Source organism: Fundulus heteroclitus, unplaced genomic scaffold (assembly GCF_011125445.2).
Source record: "Fundulus heteroclitus isolate FHET01 unplaced genomic scaffold, MU-UCD_Fhet_4.1 scaffold_622, whole genome shotgun sequence".
Lineage (NCBI taxonomy): Eukaryota > Metazoa > Chordata > Actinopteri > Cyprinodontiformes > Fundulidae > Fundulus > Fundulus heteroclitus.
In genome coordinates, this window is record NW_023397058.1 from 1 (window position 1) to 21,156 (window position 21,156).

Sequence of the window (21,156 nt, forward strand, 5' to 3'; positions counted from 1 at the left end):
GTCTCATTCGCCACTCATCATCCCCTTAGGGCAGGTTTTTTTTTTTTGTTGGCAAAAAGGACGGACCTTAAGTCCTGTATCGATTATAGGGGCCTAAATGACATCACTGTCAAGAACAAATATCCGTTGCCCCTCATGTCCTCCGCCTTTGAGCTACTCATGGAGGAGCAACTGTTTTTTCTAAACTAGACTTGCTTAATGCATATCATTTGCTTAGCATCCGTGAGGGGGATGAATGGAAGACGGCTTTTAAGACCCCGGTTGGTCATTTTGAGTATTAGTAGTAATGCCATTTGGCCTAAACTAATGCCCCAGCTGTCTTTCAGGCGCAAGTGAATGACGTGCTAAAGAGACTTCCTGAACCATTTCGTGTTCGTCTACCTTGATGACATATTAATTTTCTCCAAGACTATGGAAGAGCATGTCGGTCACGTTAGGCAGGTCCCCAATGCCTGCTGGAGAATAAATTATATGTCAAGGCTGGGAAATGCGGACTTTCATTGTCCTTCAGTGCATTTCAGTGCTGGAGTGACCAGAACCCAGATCCCGCAAGCACCTTCAGCGTTTCCTAGGTTTTGCCAATTTCTATAGAAAGTCTCGTGGCCCAACCTCTAACCAGACTCACTTCCGTCAAAGAACCTTTTGTGAGGTCATCGGAGGCAGCTGCAGCATTCAAGGCATTAAAATGCTTTTCACCTCCCCACCAGTCCTGATCCAGCCGGATCCTTATAAGCAATTCGTTGTTGAGGTGGATGCCTCAGAGACCGGGGTAGGAGCAGTTCTGTCCCAGTTCGACAAGCTGGCACAACAGTTGTTGCCCTGTGCCTTCTTCTCTAACAGCTAACAGAGGCCAAACGAAATTATAGTGTGGGGGACCGTGAGCTGTTAGCTGTCAAGCTAGCCCTGGAGGAATGGCGCCATTGGCTGGAGGGTTCCGTACAACCTTTTTTAGTGTGGAAAGACCACAAGAATCTATCTTATATTCAGTCCGCTAAAAGACTAACACCCCATCATGCCCGTTGGTCCTTATTTTTCTCCTGTTTTAACTTCATTCTCACCTTCAGACCAGGCTCTAAAAATGCCAAACCTGATGCTCTGTCTCGTCAGTTTGACCCCGATTTTCCCAAAGAGGAACCTGAAACCACCTTGCCTACCTCTATTGTGGTGGCTAACCTCTGCTGGAAGATTGAACAGTTGGTAAAGCGGGCCCAACATTGAACAGCCCACTCCCAGCGACTGTCCCCTCTGACCGACTTTTTGTTCCCGAAAGGGTTCGGTCTGAGGTTTTGCAGTGGGTCCACTCCTCCAAATTTGCCCTGCCATCCCGGAGTAAACGAACCATCTCCCTCTTAAAGAAGGCACTTCTAGTGGTCTTCCATGGCTCAAGACACCAGTAAATTTGTTACTGCCTGTACAGTCTGCAACCCGGGGAAATCCAGCAACAAACCACCCTCCGGTTTTCTGCAACACCACTGCCTGTCTCAGGCAGACCCTTGGTCTCACATCTCATTGGACTTTGTTACTGGTCTCCCTCTCTCCCAAGGAAACACGGTCATCCTAACCATAGTTGACCGTTTTTTTTGGGGGGATTTTTTTGCGGCTCTAGTGGCTCGCTTTTTCCGAAAGTAGGCTGACAGGAAGGGGGTAGAAGAGGGGGAGAGACATTCGGCAAAGGACCGCGGGTCAGATTCGAACCCGGGTCGACCGCGTCGACTAAGGCCTCTGTATATGGGTCGCGCTACCCGCTGCGCCACATGCGCGCCTAGTTGACCGTTTTTTAAAGACTGCTCATTTTGTTGCCCTTCCCAAGTTGCCTACGGCTACAGAGACTGCTGATCTCCTCGTTCTCCATGTGGTCCGGCTTCATGGCATTCCACTGGACATTGTTTCGGACCGAGGGCCCCAGTTCACCTCCAAAGTTTGGCAAGCTTTCTGTCAGGCAATAGGACCCACAGTTAGCCTCTCTTCAGGGTTTCACCCACAGACCAATGGCCAGACGGAGAGGGCAAATCAAGACTTAGAGGCTGCCCTCCGTTGCATAATCCTGGACAAACCATCTTCTTGGTGCCAATACCTACCATGGGTAGAATATGCCCACAAATTCACTCACCAGCTCCGCTACAGGTATGTCCCCTGTTCGAAATTTCTCTGGGCTATCAACCTTCTCTATTTTCCCCTCTCAGGAGCGGGAACTCGCTGTTCCCTCAGTTCAGCACCACCTTAGGAGATGTCACAGGATCTGGCAAAAGACACGAGCAGCTCTCTCCAGAACTGCAGAAAGAAGACCATCTTCTCGCCAATTCGCCACCGACACCCCGCTCCCAATTACCGACCTGGTCAGGAGGTCTGGTTGTCCACCAGGAATTTGCCCTTGAGAGTCACTTCCAGGAAGCTTATGTCTAGGTTTGTTGGTCCCTTTACCATTGACCGGATTATTAACCCTGTAACAATTCGTGTCCTGAACATCCCCAGGACGATGTGGATCTACCCATCGTTTCATGTCTCCCAAATAAAGCCTGTCTTGTCTAGCCCCTTATCTCCTCCTGTCAAGCGACCACCACCCCCCAGGATTGTAGACGACGCCCCAGCCTACACCGTGGCGATGACTTTTAGATGTTCGCCCGTAAGACGTGGTTTCCAGTACTTGGTTGACTGGGAGGGATACGGTCCAGAGGAATGTAGCTGGGAACCACGTTCAGCCTTTCAGCCAGCCTCAGCTCATCTAGGATTTCCACAAGCGGACAGTCACCACCCGGGTTGCCTTGAGGGGGGAACCTGTCACATCTGCTGCCTGTGGACCCCTCACACCTGCAGGTCGTTTCCCCAATCAGCAACGGGTCTCATATAAGGATGACCGTCTCCACCCTGCCCGGCGTCAGATTGTTGTCTAACCCAGTGGTAAAAACACTCTCCGGCCATCTGTTGAATTTGACTTTGTAAAGTGCCTTGAGATGACATGTTTCATGAATTGAACTTCCCGGGATGGCAGCAGGTGATAGAGTGGCCAGTGGGTGGGCAGGTGGAGTCCGTGAGGGGCTTGAGCAGCAGCGGCGAGGGGGGTGGTCCGAAGACAGCTGGAGGAACCAGGGAGATCCGGTGGTGGCAAACTCCTTCCAAACACGGGTGGTAAACTGGGGACCACGGTCAGACAAGATGTCCTGAGGGATGCCGTATAGACGGAAGATGTGCTTGACCAGGAGCTGAGCTGTCTGGATGGCAGAAGGGAGCTTACGGAGGGCAACAAGGTGACAGGGTTTCGAGAAACAATTGACTATGGTTAACATTGTCATCATTCCCTGGGAAGGTGGAAGACTGGTGACAAAATCTAATGCAATGTGGGACCAGGGGCATTTAGGGATGGGGAGTGGCCGCAGGAGGCCCGCTTGAGGTCTGTAGGAGGATTTATTCTGGGCGCACACGGGGCAGGCGAGGACATACTCCCGGATGTCCTTAGCCATGGATGGCCACCAGAACTGCCGGGAGATGTGAGAGAGGGATCTTTGGATGCTGGGTTGAGCAGAGAGCTTGGAGGAGTGACTCCAGTTGATAACTGGGAGCGTGCAGCGCGGGGAATGTAGGTTCTATTGGGGGGCCCATTTCCCGAGTCCAGTTCTTACCTCAGTGCCCGGGAGATAAGGTCCTCGATCTCCCAACGGAGGGCGCCACAGGTGGATGAAAGGATGGGTGCTGGTTCCGGGTCCGAGTCTTGGGGTACGTGGAGGCGAGAAAGGGCGTTGGGTTTCTGGTTCTTAGAGCCAGGACGGTAGGTGATGGATAGGTTGAAACGGGAGAAGAATAGGGACCAATGTGCTTGTCGGGGTTGAATTGTTGGGCTGACTTTAGGTTGCGAAGTTATTATGATCCGTCCAGTTGGGCTGCTCGGACCCCTCTAACCAGTGGCGCCATTCTTCTAGGGCGGGTTTTATGGCTAGTAATCTGCGGTCTCTCACGTCATAATTTTGTTCGGAGAGGGTTAAGCATCAGGATAAAAAGGCACAGGGATGGAGCCTTTGGTCGTCAGCATTTTGGGAGAGAACAGCATCAACTCCAGTGTCGGGTTTGACAAAGAGACGGTTTTCCAGCAGCCACTGCAGGACTAGTCATACATGGTGAAGGTGTTTGGTGAAGTCTCGGGAGTAGATTAGAATATCATGTAGGTAGACGAAGACGAAAACATTGAGGAAGTCTCAGAGGGCGTCGTTTACCAGAGCTTGGAAAACGGACGGGGCATTGCACAATCCAAAGGGCATAACCAGATATACAAAGTAACCCAGGGGGGTCTTGAAAGCCGTCTTCCACTCATCCCCCTGGCGGATTTGAACTAGATGGTAAGCGTTGCTTAAGTCTAATTTGGTAAAGACGGTGGTGTTCTGAACTGGCTCGAGCGCGGATGCGAGAAGAGGAAGTGGATACTTATTTTTAACACACTCTAGAGGTAAGAAACATTTAAATATGGTGATTCAGCAGTATGCATCTTGGGATAAATGGGGTCTAACACAGGACACTTAACAGGACATGAGGTGATGTTATGGGCTTACAACGATGCTTCATGATTCGGCCTATGAGAAGGCATGGATATAGTTTTGCTCTAAGCGGAAATTGTGGAGAGACATTTCACACACATGGGGTGTGGAAACACCCAGGACAAACTGTTGTGGTTTGAAACTGTTATGAACTTATCACAGGTGGTGAAAGTGTGTCGACGGCTAAGGCACTTGAAACCAGGTTGGACACAGGAGACAACAAGGGGATCCCACAGGGATTACTGGAAACCTAACACTGACCGTAAACATTTTTGAGATTTGCTGGGGTTGCCAAAAGAAGAAGCATCAGAGAAGACTTTCTCTGTCCTGACCAGGTCCACGCTCAAAACACAAAGTTCATGAAATTACAGAGGTCCAGACAAATACGAATGCAGAGACACGTTCATCCAAGAACTTATTTAATCCGCAGATTAAAATGCAGCTACTAAAGCTGAACATAGAATTAAAAGAGCAACGAAATTAATGTTGATGGTTTAACCACAGTTGGTGAATATTTAAAGGGTTTGAAGGAATTACACAATTTCTGCAATAACCACGATAGACTGAAATACATAATGATATCCAAACTTCCGCTTATCCAGGGTCGGGTCGCGTGGGTAGCAGCTTCAGCAGGGAGGCCCAGACGTCCATCTCCCCAGCCACTTGGGCCAGCTCCTCCGGGGGAATCCCAAGGCGTTCCCAGGCCAGCAGAGAAACATAGTCCCTCCAGCGTGTCCTGGGTCTCCCCCTGGGTCTCCTCCCGGTGGGACGTGCCCGGAACACCTCACCAGGGAGGCGTCCAGGAGGCATCCTGACCAGATGCCCGAGCCACCTCAACTGGCTCCTTCTCGACGTGGAGGATAATGATATGAAAATGCTAATTCTAGGGTTGGAGAGAACTTTTAATTTATTGATATGATTAGTCTGCTGGGACAACAGGTAGTGCAAACGTAAAATAAGGATTTATAAATCACTGCGTGATGAAATTACACACACACTGCTGCCTAACTTTGGAAGAACTGTGGGAAATGCAATAGTAATAATAATGGATGAGTGAAGGTGTAAGAAAATCACAGTAAAATCTACTTAAATTTTATTTCTTCAAGGATTAGACTGAACACATGAGAACTGAGAACAGGATAAAATTGCAGGATAAAATAACAGGTTAAAATTGTGATTGTGTTTATTATCAATGATACAAATGTTAGACAAATGAATCAGGTTTAAAGTCTCATAATTGTTTATCTAGAGTTGTATGAAGCAGTTAAATAAACAGGGGGAGATGTTTTTGAAGAGAACAAGGGGTGACTGTTCACAGGATAATATTCCAGTTTAAAGGTTTGTGTCAAACACAGTCAAACAAGGATATGGAATACAACCAGGGTTGAGCAGATAAGCTGTCTGTTAAAACCATCAGAAATTATTGAAATAGGCTATTATAGGGGTTAGAATTGCTCTTCACTTTAGGCTAAAGGGGTATTCAATTAGAAGTCCTTTGGTTTGATGCACGTCAAGCTGGAACTGATTCACAGTACTACTTCCTGTCTCCTCCCTAGGCTACGCATTCTTCCTAAATATCAACCAATTATAACTTGGTGTGACCTTGGGCATGCAAAGACTTCCTTTTTCTCAGCTGAGCTTTTCGAAATAAGACAAACGATATATAGGAATGCTTCTGATTAAAATTACAATGAAATTCTGGAAATCTACACAGTGGTGCATATTTTACAAACTTATGGGTTTAATTCAATTCAATTTTATTTATGTAGCGTCAATTCATGAAACATGTCATGTTTACTGTTTTTTTTTTTTTAGAATACATGTAAAGTTTTTTTAGAGCTGGTTCAGCAATGATTTTCCGAAAGGCTTTTGTATATTTCTTTGTTGAAATTATGTGTTAAATTACATAAGATGAACTATGACCTAGCTGTGAAATGAATAAGGGGATAAAATGAGATTGTTGTCATGATATTTTTCTAGGATGAACCCAGACACAGCACGCACACACAGAGCTAGTTCTTAGGAGTGAGTTTATTGAGTAGTGTGGAAGATGGATGATGATGGAACCCAGAGTCTTTCAACAGACGAAGGTGTAGGGCAGGGGTTTTCAATAGGTGAGGCGCGCCTCCCCTGGGGGGCGCCAAAGAGTCACAGGGGAGGCGCGAGAAGACAGAGAAGAAGAGAGAAGATGACAGCGCTGCCGCTCAACTCTGTGAAACTATGTAGCGATATTCGTGCCTTCTGTTTGAGCGCGCAGGAACCAATCCAAGCGCGCAGTGAGACAACTCTCAACGCTCAAAACCAGTCTGGCACGGTCTGAAAAACTCTTCTCAACCCACTGTCCTCGCGGTGAGTTCCATTTTTGCTCGCGCACTACTATGCTCGTGTGCACCTGCTCATTCAACGCTCAACACCAGCTGTGCGCTGGCTCGGCTGTTAAAGCCAATCACAGACAGTTTTTTTCCATCCAATCAGAGTATGGCTTGCAAATACTGCATTGAGATGAATTAAATCAAAATGCTGCAGACTTTGGCAGAAATCACTAAACATCACAGAGGGATTGAAGAAAAACAAATGAAAAGTGTAATATTTTAGCCTAAAATATTTAGGCTAAAGTATTTAGACTAAAATATTACAGTTACTAGGTGAGGTGTGAAAAAGAGACAAAATGTTTTTGTCTCTTTTCTTTCCGGCTTCTGGGAGGTGATGCAAAAGTTTATTCTGATCATAATCATCATGAATGTCATCATTATTTAAAGAGCACTTTAACACGAGGTAACACGAAGTGCCAAACATCACAAATACATCAGATAAGAGATAACAACTAATAAAATGCTTGTTTGTTAAAACAGCACTAGGTCTAAATTGTGTATAATTATCCTAAAAAGTAGGTTGGAATATGGAATATGTTGACATCTGTTAAATTCAGGTTATCTTTTTTGTTATTTCAGGTGACGTCTCCTGTTGATGTGAGTTCAGTTTGACATTGGCATTTGTTTAGTTCAGTTTGTCTGCTGGTGAAAACAATTGTTTATGAATTTGCTCTAATGAGTTCAATTTTAAAACTAAGCCCTCTGTCCGTGATGTTTCAGTAAAATTAGCATGTAAAATGGAAATATTTGGATGTATATTTTATGAATAGGCATTTTTTATGAATGTATTTTGTTAAAAGAAATACAATAAAAAAACATGTGTTGGGCTATCAGTTGTTTTATAAACACAGCATTCTAGGATACAAGGATACAAAAGAAAGATGCATTTACTGCAGGGACCTGTGTGTGGTAGGTTTGTGGGGGGGGGGGCTCTTTACCTATTCCAAGGGGAGGCTCACATTCAATGAATTTGAAAACCCCTGGTGTAGGGTTCAGAAGCTGGCTGGCAGGAGGCGTGTAGAGAGACTGACCGGGAGGCACTCTGGAGCCGAAGACTAGAAACCAGGACGGAGCATCTGAGCTGAGGACTTGAGACCAGAACATCAGAGCCGAGGACTTGAGACCAGAACATCAGAGCCGAGGACTTGAGACCGGAACATCAGAGCCGAGGACTTGAGACCGGAACATCAGAGCCGAGGACTTGAGACCGGAACATCAGAGCCGAGGACTTGAGACCGGAACAGCTCACCAGGAGTTGAGAACAGGAGTTGGAACTTGAGAGCAAAACGGAACCCGGGAGTCGTGAACAGGAGTTGAGAACTTGAGTGGGAACAGAGCTGAGCTGGATCTAGGCAGTGACTGGAACAAAAACAAAGCTGAAGGAAAGTCTATAGGCTGACTGGAACAAAAAACAAAGTCGAAGTAAGTCTTCTGGCTGACTGTAACAAAAAACTGAGCTGACAAAGGATTCTGGCAGAGACTGAGCGGGAGTGAACACTATGGACTGGCGACGAGAACAGAATGAGGTGAGTCTTATAAAGAGGTGAACACAGGTGGCAACAGATCAGGAGTAATTGCAGCCTGACAGGTGACGGGAATAAAGACTAATTAGTGTCCAGAGGTGTGACTAATAGCTGAGCGAGGGAGAGCTGAGTAAACTGCAAAATAACAAAGAAGCCAGACAAAACTTAAACCATGACAGTTATTAAGTCTAACAACTTTCAATTGTTAGACATTGAAAGGTTAGACACACATTAGATGAATTTGGTTAAGAATTATGGAGAAAAACTGCTGCAGATGCATTTGAACTTCAAGATTACTCCTTTAATATAGATCTGTAAGATGTAATAATTACAGTGCAGGATTTTATGCTGAGAGCTAAATAATTGTGAGCAAGAATATCTTGGATATGAAAGTGCTTGGAGGACGTTTTTAATAAATGACACATGAATGGGAGCTTGATAAGAACACTAATTTGTTTCTGTTTTCGAACAGACAACAAAGCCTTGTGTCTGCCGACCATCTCAATGCCCAAGCCAAAACTGAATACTCATTGCCATTCAGCTCAATCGTATCCTGCAAGCGGAGAAACAAGAAAAGGATTTACAAAGTTTGGGAAGAAGAAGCCGGAGAACTAAGATTTTTTATTCTGAAATGGAGAACAGTTCCCTGAGAACCCTGAGCCGACTACTTTTGCGCAATTAGATTCCCATCTGCCAACGTACTGACTTTTTTCATATTGTGTTACTGTGTTTTTCAACTACCCTATTCCGCTGACTTCCAGGATTATGTTTGATTTTCTGTGATGACATTTATACTATGATGTTGCATTATGGTTTTATGATAACGAATGGAAACTGCCTGCTCCGGACCCACACACCAAGACCTACAGTTCATGTAATCTTCTTGCTTTGATATAGGAAGAACCAGGATCTGATTGGCACCAAAGATCCTTAAAACACTTGGTAATGGTAATTTTAGGTTCAATACAGGGTGTTCTTGGTCAGATGGGCCCGGAAGAGCGGGTTTCCCTGAGGGTCTCATCAGTTTTTTACCATCTCTAAGAGGGGATGGCGTTTTTTCTGGCGGTAAAAGGCCCTGCCCACCCCTGTGATGCCCCCTACTGGTACTCCTGGATTTTGTAAGGTGTGGAAGTGATGGATATTTGTCCATGGAATGGAGAGTGGAAGGCCAAGTAGGTTGTTTCTCGGGGTGGGGGTGTAGAGTAGACAGATTCGACCTTGGCTACTGAACAGTCTTAGCCTTACCTAGTCTAATGTAAAATTAAAACAATGTGCGCATAGGAACCTATATGAGTCCTAACTCAATTAGTTGAACCCTAAATTGTAGATAAATGCTGGTACTGTGGTTTTGAGTGATAGATGCTGGAATTATGAATTACTCATGGTGATTGGTGGTAAATTTTTGTCCAACCCATTTTTTGGAACTGCTTTCATTGTGCTGTGCCTTCGGGGCACACCAACGGGGGGAGGGGGGTTGTTATGATGTGCTATTGGGGCACATCAACAGGATGAATTGTAAGAGATTATGTGACTACATAAATGCATGAAATAGTAGATCTCTACCATGGAGGTTCACAGATAAACGGACTCTGGAGGCCGAAGCCTGACATACTTACGTTGGACGGAAAGACTGATTAGGGGGAAACGTGTCAGCTAGGACAACGTCTGCATTATAGTATCCTCTCCAATGTGATGAACGGAACACTGTTAATCATGCTGTAAACACCCCTGAATGGGTGTACACAATTGATATGCAAATGATTAATGTGAGTTCTCTCTCTCTCTCTCTCTCTCTCTCTCTCTCTCTCTCTCTCTCTCTCTCTCTCTCTCTCTCTCTCTCTCTCTCGTCCGGAAATTATGTCAGCGTTGTTGTGTGAGAAACCAGTGGAACTGAAGCATCCCTTTCTCTTTAGATTAAAATTGGTAAAATATAATTATGGTTTCATGAGTCTTTATTAGGGTTAGGCGATTTGGCCCCTTTTACCCAAATATCACATGTTAAATCCCATGGATTGTCAAGCATTGCAGCAAAATATCAGGGAGAGCGGATTTTGACATTTCGGTGTAGGATTAGGCTGGATGTGGAAGTCTATGGAGGTTGGCGCTCCATGGTCCCATGGGTGTGTGTGTGTGTGTGTGTGTGTGTGTGTGCGCTGGTGCCGCGGGCTTGGTTGCTGGTAGCAGGGGTGGGTGCAGGGTCTGATGTGGAGGGTCTGATGTGGAGACTCAGTGTTTCCCCTGGTTCTCAGGATGCTTTTACTTGGTACACCTGCAGCCACTTGCTGCACTCTTGATTGCATGAGCAGAAGGCCAGCTGTAGGTACCTAACATGCCAATCAACAATTGACTGAGGAGCAGTACTTAACAGCCCAGTCCACGACTGCCTGAGGACCAGAGCGGACTTCTTTCCCCTCCCACTGTTCACTATTTACACGGTAAGTTGTTAGGGTTAGGGTTAGGGTATAGGATGAAAACCAGAAAAGTCGATGCGGGTCATTCAAAAGGGTAGGGAACCAAAGATATGACAGTCCCCCCGAAGGGGGGAACTGGAATGCACTGGCCATCATGGTGTCGGTCAGCCACCAAGTCTCCCATCCCCAGTCGCCTTGGCTATCTATTAATAAATGTTGTTTCTAACAGGCCCCTTTTATCCCCTTCGTCAAGTTCGATGTGTTTGTCTCTGTCTGGAGTTGTCTGTCTTTTATATGTGCTTTTTGGGTTGAGCTTTGCTGTGTTTTAGTGTTTGTTATTTTTCTGTTTCTCTAATTCCGCTTTTCTTTGCTTTTCTTTTCCTTTTTTCCAAGGGTTAGGGTTAGGATTAGAGGATTTCGTCCCCCCTGTCTCTATGGTCCTATGAATTTTACAGGGACATGGCGCAACATGCTCCCTAAATTCAGGGAACTCACGTGGAGCCAGTAGAGCGTTCATTTGAACGGGCCGCCAGGGCTTCATAGAAGTCCTTAGGGAGCACATGTAATACTGAACGTTGGCCACTGGATGGCAGCCTTACCTTACGTTTTTGAGAATGTCAGTAGGGTCCACTGGGTGACAGGAGGCTATCAATGGGTTCTATTGGGTTAGGGTTAGTAACTGGTAGTGCAGTATATGTATTAGTGATGGGTTGATGAGGCGTCATGAAACGTTTTGACACATAACCAAGCTGTGTCGATACTGTGTCACTGAATACTGACACCTTGCTGGACATTAAAAATCCCTACAGGTAACCTAGTTGACAGAGTTAACTGACACTGATTTGGAGGACCTATTATATACACCTAATATGATGCAATTCATTGTATGGTGCATTGTAATATTATTAAAACATCTTTGATATTTTAGATACAGTCAATAAATAATTGAGAACCTGTATCATAATGTAATAGCCTCTAATTAAACATGTGAATGAAGATGCTTGTTCAAATATTATTTATTACAAATTTTTATTCAAAAAAATAAGTTGTTGCAACGTTTTGAAATTCAGTCTGTTCCGCTTTTTCGATATCAGTTCTCCAGCTGTGGAAAACACCGCTCACACGGCACAGATGATGCTGGAATGCACAAAATTTTAAGGCCAGGCGGAAGAGGTTTGGATAAACACTCTTGTGGTTTTTCCAATATACAAGAGGATCCTGGGACCTCGCAGTATTGCCCTCTGCCATGAATCTATTGACCTCATCGATGGCATCAGCTGTGGCACTTTTGATCTGCCTCCCCCACTTCAAGATCAAAATGTTCCCAGAGGTCATCTAAAAAAACCAAAAAAACAAATTGGCATTTTAGTACATGATTTACAAACAACAAAAAATAATGCTCAATATCATGCCTGAAGTGGGGGCAGACAGCTGTTGTGAAGATGTTTCCGGCTGTGGCTCATTTGAGCCTCCAACTATTGAGGCACATTCTGTCCGCAGTCTGCTGAGGGCCTCATTGCACTTGGAGGAACTGTGGAACCCGAGTGATTTAAATCTGGGGTCTAGAAGTGTCGCCAGGGTCAACACTCCTAATGACTCCAGGTTGGAAGCAGTGTCTGTAACTCGACGTTTCAGGGTTTCATGTAGGTGTCGTGCTGTGTCAGTGTGCAAAGTTGAAGCATTACGCTCAAGTGCCATATAGAGCATTTTCATCATTGGGATGACCTTTGATCCTGACACTCGCCTCTCTGCAGACAACTCCACTGTAGCTTGATGGAAAGGAGCAAGCACAAGTAGTGTTTCTCCTATGATGGTAAAACTCATCAGCTGTAAGTGGAGTCAAATCTGTTTTTAGAGAGGCCAGAGATACCCACACTGCTTCCTTCTCATCATGCAGCCTTGACAGCATTTCATATGTGCTGTTCCAGCGTGTTGGCACCTCATTGATAAGTTTCAGGGTTGGTCGCCCCATCTGTTGCTGCACTTGAGCAAGCTTCTCCTTGGCTGTAGTGCTTGATCTGAAGTATGTGACAATGTGCCTGGCTTTGTGTCTGATGGATGTAAGAGTGGGGATCTGATCACATGATTTTCTAACTAATAAATTGAGGACTATGTGCAATGCAAATTAAGTGCCGAATTTGGAGCTGTCTAGTGCATGCAATCATGTTTGGTGCTGCGTCGGTCACAAGACACTTTACTTTATTTGTTATGGCCCAGTCCTCCATCATGGCCTTTTTTACTTGGGCCAAATTGTCAGCAGTGTGACTTTGTGGAAAGTATTGCACCACCTAACACAGATGTACACAGCTGCAAATTTTCATTAATGTAGTGACAGGTTAGAGCGAAGTAAGCCTCCATGTTCACAGATGTCCACATGTCAGCGGTTATACTCACTGCCACAGCTTGCTGTACTTCCATTTTCACTCGTTCCCGTTCCTCCTCGTACTTTTTGGCCAAAGTTTGTTTGATGGTCTGAAAACCACACAAAGTCAAACCAGAAGAAAAATCAATACATTTAAAATAAATTTGATAAATAAACTACCACTTTAGATAATGTCCACACAAACCTTTCTGGTTGGCAAAACATATGAGGGCTCAAGGAGCTGAACCAGCTCCCTGAACCCTTCATTCTCCACAACGCTGAGGGGCTGGCAGTCCTTCACAATGAAATTAAGCACAGCCTCATCTAGAATCTGCTTCCTGGAAGCTTGATGGTTGAAATGGAAAAGTATAAATTAATTGGAATGATCAAGAAATCAAAGTCAGTAAGTTGTAAAACACCTGTATACCTGAGTTTGTCATGGGTGTATCATGGATTTCATTCTCATGCTTGGCCCTATAATGCCTCAGCATTGAGGAGGTGCTGTTATTCAGATATGAAAGCTCTGTTGAGCAATTGCGACATTTAACCTGCAGAAAATAACACGAACAGTAAACTACAGGTCACTTTGAAATGAATTTCTATTCAGAAAATCAAGTGGAAACTCAGAGGAACAGGATGAAACAAGGAAATTAAAACAAATACCTTATTTTCCGAAATGACATCAAAGTGGTTCCACACAGCAGAAACCTTTCTTTTTGGTTGCGGGAGCTCCATAATTTGTCTAATCGCAAAACACGCAAGATTGTTTTGGCAGATGCATCCCATTGACAGATGCGCTTCCTTATATACACAGTTTGGCGCATCAATCAACTCGAAACCGCTTCTGTATTGGTCACGTGACCGAAACAGTTGCTGTATCGGTCACGTGACTTTTCCGTAGCGACACACGCATCGGCACGGGTTTCGCTCTATGAGACCGACGCATGCGTCGACGCATCGGGGTGTTAGCTCCAGGGGGGTTGTTGCGGGCTAGTGGTGCTTCCTTCCTGGGTAAATGACCTCCGTGGTGCCCCCCTGGTTCTTCCAGGACCCTGGAGGTTCCTCCAGGACCCAGAGTCTGTTCCAGGGAGGGGGGTGTTAGCTCCAGGGAGTTTGTTGCGGGCTAGTGGTGCTTCCTTCCTGGACACATGACCTCTGTGGTGCCTCCCCTGGTTCCTCCAGGACCCTGGAGGTTCTTCCAGGACCCTGGAGGTTCCTCCAGGACCCAGAGTCTGTTCCAGGGAGGGGGGTGTTAGCTCCAGGGAGTTTGTTGCGGGCTAGTGGTGCTTCCTTCCTGGACACATGACCTCCGTGGTGCCTCCCCTGGTTCCTCCAGGACCCTGAGTCTGTTCCAGGGAGGGGGGGGTTAGCTCCAGGGGGGTTGTTGCGGGCCAGTGGTGCTTCCTTCCTGGACACATGACCTCCGTGGTGCCCCCCCTGGTTCCTCCATGGTCCCAGATTGAGCCGAGCCAAAAACCCTAGTAATCCCATGTGGAATGTAATGCTTTTCATGTTGGAGTTTGCCCTGTAATGTAAAATGCCGCCCTCTGTCCCATATTAAATGCAGCCTTTTGTACATAGTGGTTCCCCTGGTTCCTCCAGGACCCTGGAGGTTCCTCCAGGACCCAGAGTCTGTTCCAGGGAGGGGGGTGTTAGCTCCAGGGAGTTTGTTGCGGGCTAGTGGTGCTTCCTTCCTGGACACATGACCTCCGTGGTGCCTCCCCTGGTTCCTCCAGGACCCTGGAGGTTCTTCCAGGACCCTGGAGGTTCCTCCAGGACCCAGAGTCTGTTCCAGGGAGGGGGGTGTTAGCTCCAGGGGGGTTGTTGCGGGCTAGTGGTGCTTCCTTCCTGGGTAAATGACCTCCGTGGTGCCCCCCTGGTTCTTCCAGGACCCTGGAGGTTCCTCCAGGACCCAGAGTCTGTTCCAGGGAGGGGGGTGTTAGCTCCAGGGAGTTTGTTGCGGGCTAGTGGTGCTTCCTTCCTGGACACATGACCTCTGTGGTGCCTCCCCTGGTTCCTCCAGGACCCTGGAGGTTCCTCCAGGACCCAGAGTCTGTTCCAGGGAGGGGGGTGTTAGCTCCAGGGGGGTTGTTGCGGGCCAGTGGTGCTTCCTTCCTGGACACATGACCTCCGTGGTGCCCCCCTGGTTCCTCCATGGTCCCAGATTGAGCCGAGCCAAAAACCCTAGTAATCCCATGTGGACTGTAATGCTTTTCATGTTGGAGTTTGCCCTGTAATGTAAAATGCCGCCCTCTGTCCCATATTAAATGCAGCCTTTTGTACATAGTGGTTCCCCTGGTTCCTCCAGGACCCTGGAGGTTCCTCCAGGACCCAGAGTCTGTTCCAGGGAGGGGGGGTGTTAGCTCCAGGGGGGTTGTTGCGGGCCAGTGGTGCTTCCTTCCTGGACACATGACCTCCGTGGTGCCCCCCTGGTTCCTCCATGGTCCCAGATTGAGCCGAGCCAAAAACCATAGTAATCCCATGTGGAATGTAATGCTTTTCATGTTGGAGTTTGCCATGTAATGTAAAATGCCGCCCTCTGTCCCATATTAAATGCAGCCTTTTGTACATAGTGGTTCCCCTGGTTCCTCCAGGACCCTGGAGGTTCTTCCAGGACCCAGAATCTGTTCCAGGGAGGGGGGTGTTAGCTCCAGGGGGGTTGTTGCGGGCCAGTGGTGCCTCCTTCCTGGGTAAATGACCTCTGTGGTGCACCCCCCCCCCCCCCCGGTTCCTCCATGGTCCCAGATTGAGCCGAGCCAAAAACCCTAGCAATCCCATGTGGAATGTAATGCTTTTCATATTGGAGTTTGCACTGTACTGTAAATTGCTGCCCCCTGTCCCATATTAAATGCAGCCTTTTGTACACAACTGTGAATGCCGCCTACTGTCCCATATTAAATGCAGCCTATTGTACATAGTGGTTCTGTAAGACCATCATAGTGTAGCACTGTCCAGTCCCTGGTTCCTCCATGGTCCCCCCAGGCCCTGGTCCTCCATGGTTCCCCCCACCAGGCCCTGGCCCTCCTCTGGCCGCCCCTGGTCCTCCATGGCCCCACCAGGCCCTGGATCTGGTTCCCCCACCAGGCCCTGGCCCTGCTCTGGCCGCCCCTGGTCCTCCATGGTTCCAGAATGAGCCAAGGACAATTGTAATCCCGTGTGCAATGTATTGTCTTCCATGTTGGAGTTTGCCCTGTAATGTAAAATGCCGCCCTCTGTCCCATATTAAATGCAGCCTTTTGTACATAGTGATTCTGTATGATATATCTCCGTGGAAGTGTATGTGGGTGGGGGATGGGCAACAGGCCATGTACTCACTCCACCTCCATGCAGGGAAAGAGTGGAGCTTTGCCCCGGGTAGAGATGTTCCATTCCCCCCCTGTTTTTCTGGAGGATAAAATCAACTAATAGGGGTAAATTTAAACAAAATTAAAGGGAAAAAAGCAGTCCAAAAATAACTATTAATTAGGTTAAAAATGCGTGATATTTGGGTTAATTAGAAATAAAAGTGGTTCCAGTAGTCTAGTGGTCACTGATAGGAAGATGAAGGCTGTAAAGTCCTACAGGCCCGCAATCTCTGTTTCAGCACTGGGAACTGGGAGTCGTGCCCATGTGCTAGTCTATAAGAGCAGGCACCTTAACCACGCGGCCACTGGTACCACGGAAATGCACGTGGATTTTGGGATAAACATAAACAAGTCCAAAAATAACTATTAATTGGGGGAAAAAAAAGGTTCCGACAACCAAGACTCGTACCCCGGTCGCTGGGGGAAGACGCCGGGGCACAGACCACTAGTCTACCGGAACCATGCACCAACCGGCGCTCATAGTCCTAATATTTCCTATTAAAGCGGTCCTATATAATAGAAAAAAAGTTGAAAATGTGCCGTGCCCTCTGGGAGTCGAACCCGGGTCTCCCGCATCAGCGGGCGGATGACTAACCGCTGGGCTATCTGGGTCACGTGATCCAGCGGCCGATATCCACCATATGTACCCGAACAACGTGGAAGTTTGTCCCGTAGTCCGGCCACTTCGGCCATTTCCGTTTACCTAGACCAAGGGGGGAGCGGAGCGGAGCGGAGCGGAGCGGAGCAGACGGGTCATTGAATAACTGACCAGCCAGGTGAGCGCACACGGTTTTTAAGGCAAGGCAAGGCAAATTTATTTATATAGCACAATTCAGTACAAGACAATACAAAGTGCTTTACATGATTAAGATATACCAAAATAATAAAATGTAGATAGAAAATAGAATAAAAGCAAGTAGGGATAGAATGTAGTAACAAAAAAGAACATTAAAAACAGTAAAACTGTTTAACTAGAACAGTCAAAGGCAATTTTAAACAGATGTGTTTTTAATCTTGATTTAAAAGAACTCAGGCTTTCCGCACTTTTACAGTTTTCTGGAAGTTTGTTCCAGATAAACGGAGCATAGGAACTAAATGCTGCTTCTCCATGTTTAGTTCTGGTTCTCGGTATGTGGAGTAGGCTGGAGCCTGAAGACCTGAGTGGTCTGGAGGGTTGATACGCTGATAACAAGTCTGTGATGTATTTAGGTGCTAAGCCATTTAAGGATTTATAGACTAACAGAAGTATTTTAAAGTCTATTCTCTGAGATACAGGGAGCCAGTGTAAGGACTTTAGAACTGGGGTGATGTGCTCTACTTTCTTAGTCTTAGTGAGGACGCGGGCAGCAGCGTTCTGGATCAGCTGCAGCGTTCTGATCCACTTTTTAGGAAGTCCTGTGAAAACACCGTTGCAGTAATCAATTCTACTAAATATAAACGCATGGATTAGTTTTTCCAGATCCTGCTGAGACATCAGTCCTTTAATCCTAGAAATGTTCTTCAGGTGATAGAAAGCCGACCTTGTAATTGTCTTTAGATGCTTTTGAAGGTTCAGGTCTGAGTCCATCACTACTCCCAGATTTCGGGCCTGATTAGTGGTTTTTAGCTGAAGCGACTGAAGCTGTGTGCTAACTTTTGATCTTTCCTCTATTGGTCCAAATATTATTACTTCAGTTTTGTTTTTATTCAATTGGAGAAAATTTTGGCACATCCATGCATTGATTTCTTCTAGGCATTTACTCAGTGCCTGAATTGGTTCATAGTCACCTGGTGACATGGTGATGTAGAGCTGTGTGTCGTCTGCATAGTTATGGTAGCTGATGTTGTTATTTTTTATTATCTGGGCTAGAGGGAGCATGTAGATATTGAATAGGAGGGGACCCAGGATGGACCCTTGGGGAACCCCACATGTGATTTTTGTCATCTCTGATGTAAAGTTACCTACTGATACAAAAAAGTTCCTGTCCTTTAAGTAGGATTTAAACCAGTGGAGAGCTGTACCAGAGAGGCCGACCCAGTTTTCCAGACGGTCTAACAGGATGGAGTGATCGACAGTATCAAATGCTGCACTGAGGTCCAATAGAACCAACACGGTGGTTCTTCCACAATCTGTATTTATATGGATGTCATTAAACGCCTTGATAAGGGCGGTCTCTGTACTGTGGTGAGCACGGAAACCTGACTGGAAAACATCAAAGCGGCTGGTCGTTGTTAAGAAGGTGTTTAATTGTTGAAACACAGCTTTTTCAATAATCTTACTGATAAAGGGGAGGTTTGAGATGGGCCTGTAGTTCTGGAGTAGAAGTTTGTCTAAATTATTCTTTTTCAGCAGTGGTTTGATAATTGCTGTTTTTAGGGACTGGGGGAGAACACCTGACAGAAGGGACGTGTTTATTATCTGAGTCAAATCAGACGCTATGACAGGTAAAACTTTTTTAAAGAAAGCTGTGGGTAGAACATCAAGACAGCATGAAGAGGAACTCAGCTGCTGAATAATCTGCTCTAAGCTTTTGGAGTTTATTTGGCTGAATTGGGACATTTGGTCAAATCAATTCTGGTAGGAGACAACGTTGGTACTGAACTTAGTATGGATGTACAAACAGATCCTCTAATCTTTTGGATTTTTTCAGTAAAGAAGTTAGCAAATTCATTGCAGGCCCTGGTGGAGTGGAGTTCTGAAGCCACGGACACAGGAGGATTTGTTAACCTGTCGACTGTGGAAAATAAGACACGAGCATTATTAATGTTTTTCTTAATGATCTCAGAGAAGAAAGATTCTCTTGCATTTTTCAATTGTAAGTTATATCTGTTAAGTCTCTCTTTATAGATGTCATAGTGAACCAGGAGTCTATTCTTTCTCCACCTGCGTTCAGCTTTTCGACATTCCCTTTTTTCACTTCTAACTGCTGGAGCATTTCTCCAAGGAGATTTTTTCTTCCCGGAAACAACCTTCACTTTAACTGGAGCAATGCAGTCAATGATGTCTGAGACTTTAGACTGAAAGTTATCTACTAGCTCATCTACTGAGTTGCAGCCCAAGGTTGAAGTAGCAGAGTAAGCTTGAATAAAAGTTTCAGTGGCATTGTCCTTAAAGGTGCGTTTTCTTACGATGTCCCTTCGGCTAAATGAGTCACTGGTAATGATACATTCAAAGGTAACGGAGAAGTGATCGGATAGGGCAACATCAGTTACATTGACCTGTGAAATCTTTAGACCTTTAGTGATGATTAAGTCTAAAATATGCCCCTGTTTGTGTGTTGGCTGTTTAACATGTTGAGTTAAACCAAAGTTTTTAAGTGTGTCACACAGTTCTTTTGCACTTCTGTCTTCAGGGTTGTCAACGTGAAAGTTGAAGTCTCCCACAATAATTAAACAGTCATAATCAACACATATCACAGACAAGAGGTCACTAAAATCCTTAAAAAAATTTGATGTGGACTTAGGAGGTCTGTAAACATTCAGAAACATAGTTCGTACCGGGCTCTTTACCTTGAGAGCCAAATGTTCAAAAGAGTCAAATTTTCCCAAAAACACCTTTTTACACTTTAGTGAATCATTAAACAATGTTGCTACTCCTCCACCTTTCCTTTGCTGTCTGCTCTCACAAAGGAAATTGTAGTTTGGAGGTGTCGACTCCATCAGTATTACTTCTTCATTAGATTCATGTAACCATGTTTCTGTTAAAAACATAACATCAAGATTGTTGTCAATAATAAAGTCATTAATTAAAAGGGATTTTCCTGACAGAGATCTAATGTTTAATAAACCTAGTTTATATGATTTGGTGGTTGATGATGTCTCTGTGGCAGGTTGCATCTGACAGTTAATGACTTTCAAGTATTTGTTCCTGTTTATCCTTTTGTTTTTCTTTTTTCTGCCACGTATCATCACAGATATTCCGTAATTCCCGGGAAAAGACCCAAGCTGATTCTCGAAACTGTCTTGTCTGATAAACGTGCAGCGAGGGCCTGCTGTGTTTTACCTAGTGCCATCGAGGAGCAGAGCGGACCACGTGTTTTTCCACACCGAAAACTTTTCTTTTTTTACCGCTTCAACGGTAAGGTCGTTGTTGTCCTTTTAAGTTTAAAACCCATGGTTTGTTTTTAACACGTGAAAGCATGGTGAACCTATGAGGTGTGAAAATGCTGGTCCGTCCCCGTGTTTCTGACCATTCAGTGTGTAACTTTCTGTAATACGCTGTGTAATAAGCCGTGTAATGCATCCGTGCATAAACGGGTTATTTGTTGTTACTTGTTTTCGATACATTGTATATGCCACAACGTTGCGTGCTCTCGGACCCACCGCGTGGCCAGCGCCCCCCCCCCTCGCCCCCCACCACACACGCTCTCCAAGTGTGTGAGGAGCAGGGGGAGAGGAAAAGTACTGGCGCTGCGCCATGTGCAGCACATCCATGCCGGGAACGGAGAAGCCCTGGGCCCGCCACAGACTCCGTGGATCAGCCCCTGGTTCCTGGAGGAACCGGGTTGTTCTGCAGAACCACCATGGGTCCTGCAGAACAACCCGGTTCCTCCAGGATCCATGGGCTGCTCCTCTGAGTGTGTGGCGGGCCCAGGGCTTCTCCGTTCCCGGCATGGATGTGCTGCACACAGCGTTGTGGTTC

General features: G+C 46.1%; 1 long non-coding RNA gene across 1 annotated transcript; it reads right to left on the minus strand.

Annotated features, from left to right (window-relative positions):
- Positions 1–13,183: 13,183 nt before the first annotated feature.
- Positions 13,184–14,010, minus strand: LOC118561403. Its single transcript, XR_004930030.1, has 3 exons — positions 13,619–14,010; positions 13,397–13,536; positions 13,184–13,301 (listed from the first exon to the last, which is right to left on the minus strand). It is a non-coding gene; the product is annotated as an uncharacterized LOC118561403 (long non-coding RNA).
- Between the last annotated feature and the right edge of the window lie 7,146 nt (positions 14,011–21,156).